We start from the raw sequence: 13,422 nt of genomic DNA on the forward strand, positions 1-13,422 counted from the left end.
GAGGGCGTACGATGGAAAAAAAACAGGGTTTACAAGTCGACCCCATTCTAGCGGATCTTGAGCAGCGAGGAATTTAATCAAGCGACAGAATGACACTCTCGCGCATTTGCTCGCACGAATGAAAATGCATCGCAAATCGATTCGCTCTTGACGCAGCGGCGCTGCCGCGTCGCGTAAGTATGCATCGCAAACTATCGGAAGTCGTTGCTTTATTCAGGCGATGTAATGGACGCAGGTACGGATGGTTGCTGCTATAAGAGCGCTCCGCTACGAAACGGCACGGAGCGCGTTACTTTTGCACGTGCGATAAATAAACGCGCGTGTGTCGCGAGGTGTGTCATGCGAGAGACTACCTAACTGGACAGTCGATAGTGACTTGAACCTGACTCGTCGATCTATTTCCATCGGCGAGATCGTGACATTTTACGCGGCGATATCTCGTTTGTTCAGATTAGATATTAATAACAAAGCGTCGCATGTGTGTCGCGTTACATCGTTTCGCACGACGACGCCTGCGAGCAATCGCGAACGATGGGTCTTTAAGAGGTCGTCCGAGGGACGAGAACGAGCGTCGCCGTCGGCCAAAGTGTCGTTTGTACGCGTCAGACTCGAAGTTTATCCCTCGGATGTGACTGTTCCCACTCTCTCCCTCCGTCGTTTCTCTGAAAGTTCGCCGGCCATTCATTTCGAATTAGCGTCCGGAAGATAAGACCTGGGATGAGACGCGTATCTCGCGCATAGTTGTCACGTAGTTGCGCCTCGCGAGCGAGATAAATGAACAGGAGACGCGTTTCGCGCGTATCCTGCAATCCTCCGCCCTTCAGCCCCGACTTTCCGTGCACAAAGTACTGCGCTCTTCCGACAAGAAGAACGCCTCTCGTCCTCGCGAAACGGACGGAAATTCGCGTACGCGCAGTACTCTCTTGAAGCGGCGGTACAACGGGACGCGCAGAGAAGTCAATTCATTCGACGACGTCTACGTCGCGCGAATGCTTCGTCCCGCGGCGATCCTGGTCTCCGACGACGCCGTCGGTCCCGCAGCAGTCACGCGGAACGTGCTATTATCATTACCGCGCTTTTCAAGCCGCAAGTCAAAGGTCCCCCGCGTCAACATAGAAACTCTCGCAGCCGAGGCTTTTTTTGGTTTCGACGACACCGCTGTGACGTCTAACGCGATATAAATTTCCAGCCCGTGCTCGCTCGGTCAGGTTCGTTCGCGCATGGTAAGCGCGGCGCGCCGGCTCCTGATAATTTCATTTCGCCGCCGTGAAAGCCACTATCGGCAATTTCTTGGACTTTTCGCGCGAAACCGCAACGTCAAAAGGTAAGCTCGTTAAAGCGCAGGCGATGACGACGCCTGGTCCGCCCGCCGCCTCTGCCGCTCGCGTTCTTTGCAGCAGGAAATTTCGCGAGATTATTGTAACCAGCGGCGCTCCGTAGAATTGGACTCTCGGCCTCCTCGTTGTTCTCGGCAGAAAAAGTGGTTTGCTCCTGATAAATCCGATTTGCTTCCGCTGAAGCATCGAGAGAAGCGCGCAGGATGTCGCGACTCGGCACAGACGTCCCGCGGCGCACTGTCGGCGAAAAGACTCTCGGTAGAAGGAAACAACGAACTTACACATTATAGCCGTCAGACTTTGTTCGTCAACCGTTCGCGAGAGAGCGACGAGTGATAATTAAATGTTAAATAAGCCGCGCACGAGGAAAAACCACGACGACGTGCCGTTACGCGGTCGCGCTTCAAACAGCGTGCTTGCTTGCACCCTGTTGTGTGTGAGGCACTTCTGCCACCGCAAGCAATTCTCGCCGCATAAATTAGCCTCATTGTGCCACGTTCGCGTGGCAGCTTGAGATCAGCCAGTGGTTTAATACTTTTAAGCCAGACGATAGCAACGTAAACTCCCTGTAATATTTGTGAGATGTAGTCGCTGCCTCCCCCTTCCTCTCTCTTTCTCGTTCTCTCTCTCTCTCTCTCTCTCTCTCTCTCTCTCTCTCTCTCTCTTTCTCTCTCTCTCCCTCTCTCTCCCTGCGGTTTGTACGGTTTCATGCACGCGAATTTCACCGCTACTCATATGTGAGATTAGGTCCCTGGGGTAATTTAAATTTTGGATCTGACCTGGTTCATTCGGAGCGAGGAAGACCACGACGGCATGAAAATTTCCTCAGTTCTCTGTCGGCGACTGGAACGGTTTTCAACGGGAGAAGAGTGGACGATCCCGAAACGAGTTCGCTCGAAATTATCGCTCGGGTTATTTGCGCGTGCAGCCCCCCTGCCCCCGTATTTCCGAAGCGATTTGATCACGCTGAAAGCTTACAAAAGATTGTCTCGGCTGCAAAAGTGCAATGATTTTTTTTCTCGAAGAGAAAGGGAGAGAGGGGGCGACCGGTGTAATCCGTTATTATTCATGCTAATACGCTCAGCTGCACTCTGATTATTCCATCCGCCGCTCTGATTGGAGTAACATCGTGTGCTCTCCGCATTAAATATCCCAAAATATTATTATAATCCAGCTGCTCACACACATACATACGCGAACTTATTTATTTAGAAAAGAGAAATATTTTTCTTTCTTTTAAATACGTTGCACACGTCACACTGTTAGCGTCACGCGTGGGCGGCAACTTTCAGTTTCCGAACGATAATAATGAGACATGCGAAATACACCTTTACGGTAATAGCAAGCTCGCGGCCTCGTGCCTCGTAAGATGTTCAATTAAGATATCGCGGTGGGCTAATCCGCTGGAACATGTCGCAAGCTGTGCGCTGCGACGATACAGTAACCTACACTGCGTCTGTATATGTTTAATCTCTGAACTCTTCTCTAATCTCGCCGACTCTATCGTTTGTTAATTGAAAAATATAAGAGAAAAAAAGCGTTAGGATTTACACGTATTTATTTATCCGTATTATCTGTATAATGTTGCACTCTTGTAAACATCATAACCGCGGCTTAACGTAGTTGTGCAGCGTATTTCTTCTCAAGAAGCAGCGCGTCGTAAATTCTTGAATCGAAATTTGTTCACATTATTTAGTTTCACACTAACTCTGCGAGTTACGTTCAATAGATCAGATCCGGAAACCTCATTACTCGAGTGCCATAATGGGAATATCTGATCGTGAATAAATTCGAGCGCGGCGTGGATGAAGGTCCGATAGCTCCAAGGTAAGACAGACAAATAGCGCGTAATGCAAGGTTAAACAGCGCCATAGTGCTGGCATTTATTAGCGTAACGAGGTTGACCTTGGTTAGGGAAATCATATCGGATAGAATCGATCGCTACGATGCTGTTATTAACGATGAGTCCCGACGTGCTGCAGCCTCGTTCACGGGCACTCACGTAATTTCATTGAATATTCCTAAATGTTATTTATACAACACCACACCCACCCACCCACACACACACACACACACACAAAAAACACGAAGTCTATTTGAACGGACACGCTGAGCGCGCTCGCATAAGGGACGCAAACCTCATCAGACTAAATCACGTTACACACGTTCTACACATATCCTCCCAACCGAGGAAATTTCCCTGCACGTTTGAGTCCGAAGTTTCAAGAGAGGAAAACGAGGCAGAAAAATGCAAAGCGTATCGAGTTTCGAAAGAAACCGCGATACATTAGGGATTTCCAGCTCGGTCGAGACGGGAGAGACGGGAGTAACGCGAGCTCCCTCTCAGTTTCAATCCTAAAAATACGCGCTTACTTTCACTCAGCTTAATTCGCTCAATCGGCTTCTTGTACGCGGACCGTGGCGTGAGATCAGATGGAAGATCAGTGGGAAAACTGCGAGGGAAGACGAGCGCTTCTTCTCGGAGAGAACACCTGCATTGCGTCTATTTGAACGCTACCGCCTTGCGTAACCGATGGTCTCCGCCTTCTCGTCGCGGGGATGTTACGCTCTCCTGCGTACGTGAACTTCTCGCCGCCTTCACATGACGTAAGGCCGATAATGAGCTTCCTTATTTAGCGGCAAATCACGCAACCGGTATTCCGTCAATGCTAATTAGCGATAGTGAGATTGATCGCCCATCGTTGCCGCCGTCGCGGCGCGAGAAGCGGGATGTTTTAATTGACGCGTTCGCGACGTGCTGGATGGGCACTCGAAGGCAAAAATACGTCATAGCGGGAGAAAGGAAGGGGGGTAGAAATCGGTGAACTCAGCCGCGCACGACGTGAGAACCGAGAAAAATTATGATCGTTGCGCGTCGTGACAGATGAGCGAATAATTCGATGTACGAGACGCGGTTACGTGCGATCGTCCGCAAGGCATAAATAAAGTTATTTTCTCTCTCGCGCCAAGTATTTTTCATTTCTTCTTCTTCTTTTCTCTCTTTTATTTCTCCAAGCTTTCGTCGACGTGCCACCGGTGCAAGCTGCTTCCTTCAAATAAAATAACAGACATAACATCTCGCGTGTCTAAAAGCTCGATTCGATGGAGTTTACTCGCGCGACTTGCACTCGTTCCTTTTCCTTTCCTGTTTCCTTCTCTTCTTTTTTTATTTTTTTAATTTCATTTCCGCCAATTCGTTTCCCCGTCGCGAGAAGTCCGTCTCGCGACTCAAGCAAGAGTTGGCGAGTTCTCGAAGGGAGGCCACTTTACCGTCGATCGTGCAATTAAGTTACAAAGTTGCGCAGTCCCTTTGTGAATAAGTGTCGTAGCACATAAAACGGCAGCTCGCAGACGAGTGAGCGAGCTGCGAAAGCATCGAAAAACTCACAAATTGACGCGAGGGACCCGGCGTGTTTTAATCTCTCGTTTTAATTACCGGCACGTTCCTTCTTTTTCCTCTCTCTATATTTCCATTTGCGGAGCGTATCGGGCAACATTCGATTGGAAGCTCCGGCTGGGAACATCCTGTGTATTTCTTTACACATCTGGTCACATATGGCGGTTATTAGTTGTTGTTATTAATAAACACGAAATATAGCTCTCTCATCATCGGCTTTATTAAAATCGTCCGGCAAGAAAACTCTCGCGCAATGATCGATACGATGGAAAACGATGCGGGATGAGCGTGGGAGAGGCATGAAAACGGATTAGCAGCATTAATACCCCCATCGAGGTACGGGAGAAAAATGATTTACGGTAGAAAAAACACTGTTTTAAACAGCACCTCTTCTCTATTTATCCATTTTTCTCTCTCTCTTTTTTTTTTTTTTTTTTTTTTAGGCGGAGTGCTTCTCGCTCCTCATAGCAGCGGTCGATTAATCGTTTTCGGTGGGCGTGAGTGGATGTAGGTACTCATCCGATTTAAGTATCGCTGTTATCACGCGACACGATCGCGCCGCGCGCGATAAGCATGACTCGTTGCGTAACGCGTATATTTTCATACGGCCGCGGTGGTTTGGTCGCTTATATTTCTCCCTCTGCCCCGCTCTCGTTATTTTCGCAGCATTCGTCAGGATTACGCGTTATAGGATCACCCGCTCTCGGAGCCGTTTTATCAAACGTGTTAAACCGATTTCCATTGATATCTCGCGCAACGCAGCACGTTCTTCACGTGCAGATCTTTGCCGCCGCGCGATCGCCCGACCGGGATTATAATTAGCAGCTAGTCGACTGGAGAGCACGCGCGCGCGCGCGTCTGTTTCCGTCTGTCGCACAGCCGTTGAACGCGCGAATCCGGACGAGTCGCGTACGGCCCGTTGCTGTTCTCGCACGCTGCGATTTTCGTCGCGTATTTGTCGCACGCGAGAAATTACTCGTCGCTCCGCGACGAAATACGGAACATTTAACTGTCCGAAACACATCCGGCCGTCCGACGTCTCGGTGTCTCGTGCGTTTCAGCCGAGACGTATTTTCGCGGAATCGAGAATAAAAAGTCAGACGTTGGATGCAGGTCACAGAATATGCGGAGATTTAAAAAAACTTTCTCTCTCTCTCTCTCTCTCTCTCTCTCTCTCTCTCTCATCAACGTATTCTTCTCACCAACATCACCACTAATCACCATCGACCATCAGAGGCATAGTCATGCTTAAACCTTGCCACAGGAAAGGAGAAAGCAGTGATTATTACGTTGATGAGAAGAGTACGATTAACAACTATTTTTAGCTATGATGTATTTTGACCCGGTGCCATCGACGTATCGTTACCGGCACGATACGGCGAGATAAAGCGATTTGCGTGACGCCGGATCGCGGAGTTATCGCGAATCAATATCAACACGCCCCTTCACGGTGAGAGGGGCGACGAGGAGTCGAATGTCAATTCGTCACTGCAAAGTGTTACGAACGCGCGTTGGACGATGTTTGGCTCTCGCCGGCCGAGAGAAATTCAATTTTCCCTAATTCAGCCGGATAGGGCTCTTTCTCTCTCTCTCTCTCTCTCTCTCTCTCTCGTTCGCATTCGCACTCGCAATTTGGAATAATTCCCCATCATGAAATTAGTCGCCGGAACGTCCCGCCACTCGACAGCGGAACGGAGGATAAAAGCGACTGTGTCGTTTCTCGCGTCAGTCGCGAGTTCTCAACAAGGGGGGGGGGGAATCATCCGTGCATGTAACGGGGAGCGCGAAGACACGGCGGCTTCGTTCCGTTGTAAAATCGACGGCAATGCTGAAGCTGGCGATAAAAGCCAGCGGCGAACCACATTTTTCTCGCAGCGCGGCCCGCCGTTGGCCGCGCGTCGATCAATTCGATCCGGCGAAAGAGGGCTTTTTTTCTTTTTATATCCAACCGTCTTTACGAGCGGACTGAATTTCGCGATATAAAACGCACGCGTGTCTTTCTCTCTTTCTTTCTTTCTCTTTCTTTTTATCTCTCTCTCTCTCTCTCTCTCTCTCTCTCTCTCTCTCTCTCTGCTCCTCCTGTCACTCCCTTTCTCACTCTCTCTCTTTCTCTCCGCTATTGTGCCTCGCCTCGCCGAGTGCTCTCGAGTCCGAGAACTGCCGGAGGAGCGATGGTGATTCCGCGCGACGTGATTTATGGATCGCCTATCACGCTTTTTTTATGAACTGCTCGTAAGAGGAGGACCCGGTCGCGAGATATTTCCCGATGAAATTTATGCACGCCGGGCACGGCTAATTTCTTCCACGAGGAAGATCGATCGGTAATTCACGTCGCTTGACACGTTATTTCGTTACGAAGCCGTATAGCACCTTTCTGAAGTCTGTTACGTGAAATAACGCTGGAGAAGAGAAGAACGGCGAGAATAATTGCGTAGCGTATAGTCGACGCAATCTGTCGATTATTTAATTTTGTTCTATTTCTCTCTCTCTCTCTCTCTCTCTCTCTCTCTCTCTCTCTCTCTTTTTTTCGCATATACGAATAACGCGAGTGGCGGGTAAAGCTGAACCGCATGCTATTCATTTATATTCTGCGCGGCTGATGGCTTTTACAGCTTTTTAGGGTACTTTCAACCAGAGCAAACTATATAACGGCAAGTGCGCTATTGTCGGCGGCGATAGTCTTTGTCGTGCTGCGCCGTCACTTACGGTAGCCTACAGGCGCATTGTTAATGCTAATAGTTGCTGCAACTTACGGTTATAAAGCTGTAGGTCGCTCGGGCAAATACGCGAAGTGTCGTCATTAGTTTCTTATGGACTATTTATTATTATCATAAAATTAACGGCGCGCTCCAAATACGTGGTGGAACTATTTATGGATAAAGTTGAACGCGCTATACACACACACACACACACACACACACACACACACATGCTCGTCGTTGTATCGCGTCTGAGGTTAAACCTTCGTTATACTTCGCGCGAGTGACATTGTTCCTCGCAACTTTACACGGCGACAGCTGGTTGCGCGTTAACGAAATAAAAATTTCATTTTATCCGATTAAATATTATTCGTCGCCACGAGTACACATTTACGTCGCAATATCCGCAGGGAACGAGCGTAAGTGCAATTTCACAATATATCATATTTTTACGACATAAACAAATATGACAGCAATATCCAAATAAAAAGACATTGTGCAATATGACAAATGTATATGCAATTTGAAACTTTCGAGTGGAGGTGGGAAACAATATACGTTCATTTCGTCACGTTTCGGAGAATCGTTTTCATCGACGTACTTTTACGCGGTATTAAAGTAGACCGAGCGGAAGCCGCACCGTGGCAAGAAATTTTTCTTCATCCTGCAGGATTAAAAAAGATGATACGTGCAAATGTCTTTTTTTAGCCATATAATCTATATATAAATATAGACGCGTGTGTGTATATACACCGCGTGTGAAGGAGCTGCACGTTCTTTACTTTGCGTTGTTGCGCCTACTTGGTCCGGTTATTCCAGGCGATCTAAAACGAAAGACTGCCGTTGAGGATCGCAGCAAGATATTAACGCGCTTGACGCGGGAACGCGACGAAAGTCCACGAGTGCTTGACACAGGATCACAGCAGAATCCGGGTAGTCAGATATCGACTACTTGATATGATCCGCCTTGTAACGAGCGATAAACGAGATTCAATGTCTCGATGTGTGTCTTCCCGTGACAATCGCGCGACTTAGATCGTCGGCGACAACGGAGCGATGTAGGCGTAACAGAGTGAACCGCGAGGAAAGCTTCCTCTTTAGCTCATCCGTGCTGGCTCGTCGCGCGCGGTGGAACGATAGAATAGCCGAGTGAGAAAGGCCGCGAGCGATCGCACGGTAATCAACGATCGAGAATAGACGATCGAAAGCCGGAAAACGAATGTGCGGCGCACGTGCAGCCGCGCCGCGCTGCGCCGCGCGAATGGTACGGTACAGTACAGTCTACGGCCTGGACTGCGTGCCAAAAATAGAATCTGGGTTTATAGTGAAGCAATACCCCCTTCAAGTATCGAACATAGACACTGTCACCCTCCGCGAAATACTCGACGCGTCGGCATGAATACTACGCGCCGAGTCCTGCACGTTCGCCTCTCGTGTGACTTTCCCATTTTCCTCCGACTCGTTTTCACACGCTCGAGATCCGCACACGGTGGATCTTGTGAATCGGGCCAGCGATGAGCGTCCTTTCGAGTAACTCCCGGCTCGCCGTGCTCGCTCTTGCTGCGCGAGTCATTATGCGTCGCGATCGATACAATGTGTCGCTTTAAAAGCTCGTCCCTCGATAAAACCCCGGATCGCATTGGGAATAAATCTCGATTCGCTTTCGCGAATCCTTTTTCTCCCCCTTTAATTCGGCTTTGCGCCGCAAGAGAGACAACTTGTAAAGCGCGAGGAAGAGAGAGAGAGAGAGAGAGAGAGAGAGAGAGAGAGAGAGAGAGAACGCGCCGGACGGGTCCATTTTATCGCACCTTTCAGGCCGCCGCGCCCACCGTTCTTAATTTTTAAACATAATTGCACCGAGAATTAATCCGCTGAATGAAATTCCGTTTAACTTCTTTAATGGCAGCCGGGCGTTTCGCCAAGAGAGTAACTCGAACGACAATTGTACCGAGGGGGCGGGGCGCGAGGCGCGTTTCCGCCATTCTTTTGAAAGCACGGTAACCAGAGGCTGTGCGCAGCACTCGGGGGTGAAGCGAGGAATCGAATTTCATCTGTCGATCCGGAGATTTACACACAAATACACGTACACACACGTATCGAGATATATCGGGCACAGGGGCGGCACAGCTACCTACCATTTCCGATTCCTCTCCGTGAGCGATCATTGCGTTCGTGTTGTATAATGGAGGATGTTAACGTAAGCCCCGTTAAAATAGTCCATGTGATTAAACGTCAATATTATTTGCCGACCGTATCGCGCGCGACATAGTTCCTCTCCCTTAATTCAAAAAGATCTAATTGACAATACGGTGCTTCCACGTGAGTTACACGCGGATAGACAGGATGGCCTTTCCGTTTACGTCAATATTTAGCACGTATGCACGCGCGAAAACACGGACATTAATGCGCCTCGGCTCGGCCGCGTCTCTCTCTCTCTCTCTCTCTCGCTTTCGCTATTTGTTTGCCATACCGACGATAAAAGTCGAGCCCGACCACCACCGGGTTCTTTTCAATTACGAGACGCGACATGAGAAATTTCACTCGCGCTTGCACTACACGCATAACAATGCTCAATCCGGACGTACCAACTCGCCTGGACTCGCCTGGACTCGCCTGATCCCGCCCCGTTATCTCTTCACAACTTTATTCTTTTAAAAAAATGCCCGGTTTCCTGTCAGGAAATTCTTGTACAGACTGTTCGAGTCCGAACTATTCGAAGATTTCAAACTTATTCCTACGCAGAGATTCCAATGCATTTTGTTTTTACGCTATTTTTTTTGCAAAGGAAAAGATTCTATTCAAAAGAATGTCGACTAATAACGCGAAATTAATAATTAGAAAGTAGTGGAGTTTTAACAATAACAATTATAATTCATGATAGTTCTTCTTTGACGTGAGAAGTTAATTCACGGTTAGGTGAGGTTAGGTCATTCGTTCGGCCATTTTTATTCTTCGGTGGCTTAAGATTACTCGCGATTACATCCAGCGACCGACTCCCGTAGGCCATGTTGTCAATTAAGTTGTTAATTAAAAGTTAACTTTCAACGATTCAATTCGATTCGGCTCGGTTCAAATGGAATTCGCGTACTCGATCCGACTCAACTCGACACGGAAAAATCCCGCTCACAATTTTCAGCGGCGTGCGGGATCCTGAATCGCAGAGGCGGTTTAAAATCGCGCGCGCGAATAAACGGCGCTAAAACCGTATTGCGACTGAAGAAAAGAACAGCCTGCAATATATTGCGATATACCTCGCGAAATCGCACACTTCTACCTTCGGCGTCGATTTCTCCTTTCCTTTTCGAATTGATCCACCCGATCAGCCCCTCGTATCCCCACGGACTCAAATCTACGCGTGAGAAGAAGGCGACAGGTTTGCTACGCGAAACGCGACACACGGAGTGTCGCACCCCCGAGATGCACGATTGATGACACAATGGAGCGACGCGACCCTCCGGTATGCGTAATACGCGTGTCCCGGCTGCACGCTAATGCGTACGGTCGTCCCATTGTCAATCTCACACGACCTTGGTGGTGCATCACCACCTCGGCGCGAGGACGGAGTCCTTGGAATCGGGAGATGCGCTGCTTCAAATCGTCGCCGCTCGCTCTCTCGCGTCCGGCTTCTTTCGATCCCTCTCACGGACACACACTGCGCGTATCTCCGTAACGTCGAGACCATTGTACGTCGTCGAGTGCACCGTCGAGTGCGCAGCACGAGATTTCCGCGCTCATAGATCGCAACGTAGATATCTCATTTCACCCCCCGCGTCGACGACAAATAGCTCGGCCTTTCGGGGCGAGATAAGCCGGACTTTTCGACGATGTCTTCTCACAGCACGTGTGACGGATAACACTCCGAGCGACGGCGATGTGCTCGTTGAGTCGTGACGCGGGGGGACGCGGGGATGCTCGACGATGCTTACTCGACGGTGTCAACTTGGGTGAAGTCACCCGGAAGAACAACGCGGAGTGTGGAAACCGCGCCGTGTTCGCGACGCTTAACACTTTGCCGGCCGCTTACTTCTCGCATCGCCTTTACGCTGCCGCCGGCGCGGGTTCTACTGCTCGCCGACGGTGATATTAAAGAATGTCAAGAAAAGACAATCGGGATAGTTAAAACAGAAGCATAGTGGAAACATTGTTGCCGCGCTGAACCGAAGTCACGCGTACATGACAGCGGCCGGTAACCGTCGGCGAGCAAAAGTCACGCGTACGTGACAGCGGCCGGCAAAGTGTTAATCTCTCGGCTCGCACACCGTATTCTCGCAGCCTAGTTATTTCGAACGTAATTTCGTTCGTTTGAAGTTCGGAAACGCTTCCCTAAGGTCGATTTATCGCGCCCACAGCTGCACATTCCGGCGGTGTGCGAAACTTCATCCATTTCGCGCGGAACGCGGCGGTTAAAGCGGCGGACAAAGTTGGCGATCCGTCGAATCTCACGCGTCTTATTCGTGCGCGAAATCTGCTGCGGGTAGCTCCTTGAAGTCAATCGCGGCTGATAACAAGATTTGACCGAGAGAAAATTATTTGTTTAATTACTCATGAAGATAATTACTTATTTATTTATTCATTATTATTGTTAGAGATTATTGTTAGAGAATGAAAAGTTCTCCATAGATGCAGTCCTTAAAAACCGATTTCATGGGTCTTCACTATTCGTATCGTTCTGTTATTCTTTTTTCTCTTTAAATATAATTATCTCAAAACCGTTCATTATATTTTGCTAATAATCTTCCACATTCTTTTTTGTCTGCCCTTTTCTACGACATTTCTCTTTTGTATTGAAAAGTATAAATAAAGATTGTTATCATCATCTTTGATTAGCTTAATCGCCTAATTATCGCCGTTGAAACGGAACTGCATTCCCGTCATTAAGCGGAAATGACCAGAATTGATTGCTCACGGTTGACATTTAATTGCTGACAATAAAACTCATCGAAAGTGGTGGAATTGGCTCTAAATTGGCGCTGTTCAAAGATACTCTCTGAAACGTTAAAGAAACGTAGTAATTGGTATCTTTTTATTCAATCTCTCGACGTCCAAGGCGCCTCCCCGTGGTGACGGGGTTGCAAAAGCGAATGCAGAACTCCGTGTAATAACTGCGCGCTGCGGTTGATCAGGTTACCGGGCTGGTGTCGCGTTCATTCTGGGTCTGTTTCCGACGTTTCGTGAACATTCCAACTCGCTCGTTCATGGGGAAGAACAACGCTGAAACTTTCAGTTTCAGGCGAAGATATGAAGCGGGACGTTCACGAAACATCAGAAACAGATACACGATAGACCAACCCGGAAACCATTTCTCTGCACCGCGAAAGGCTAAAGGATCAGATCAAGTACTGGTACACGAGGATACGCGAGAAACCTCCGCCGAGGTACTTGAGGATCCGCAAAAAGGAGCAGATCAGATTGTTCGTTTTGTTAGAATCGTCCGACGAGGAAATTCAGCTTCTTAGACGACTTGCCAATTTTGGCGTCCTCAGCAACGAATTTCGATAGTCTACCATTCTGTCAATCGCGAGAGACTGAAAATAGACAAGGTCCTCCTCACGTCGCGTTCCTTTTTTTTTTTTCAATCCGAACCGTGGAATTCCCTGATGTGCCGCCGGATAGAATCGATCGACGGATTTCCTTTCGACGTGGACGGCGTGGACGTGCGCGTACTGACCTCTCACTTCGTTTGCCCTGCTTTCCACTCACGGGCGAGTTTAACCCTCTCCGGGTTTTGCTTTCGTCGCAGGGCGAATTCCGCCGTACTGGCACTGAATGACACGGTTGCCCGTAACGGCGATTTGTTCCTTTTCTCTCATTCTCTTCGGACACGCTTGATTCGAGAAGGACGCGACCGCGAATTATCAACACGGCGGTCCAGGTCCCCCGACGCGGCTGTCGGCCGAGCGGCGAACGAGTATGCAGATGTACGCGGACATATTGTTTAAAAAAACATACGATCCGGTCGCGCGCGCTGATTCGGAGCGTTCGATGAAGC

At 48.9% G+C, this 13,422-nt stretch overlaps 1 protein-coding gene across 1 annotated transcript in view; it reads right to left on the reverse strand.

The window, feature by feature from the left end:
• Positions 1-13,422, reverse strand: part of LOC105182932 (uncharacterized) — a 71,880-nt gene that overhangs the window by 55,264 nt on the left and 3,194 nt on the right. The gene's annotated exons all lie outside the window — the stretch shown is intronic.

This window comes from Harpegnathos saltator, unplaced genomic scaffold, assembly GCF_003227715.2.
Source record: "Harpegnathos saltator strain DR-91 unplaced genomic scaffold, Hsal_v8.6 scaffold608, whole genome shotgun sequence".
In the NCBI taxonomy this organism is placed as follows: Eukaryota; Metazoa; Arthropoda; class Insecta; order Hymenoptera; family Formicidae; genus Harpegnathos; species Harpegnathos saltator.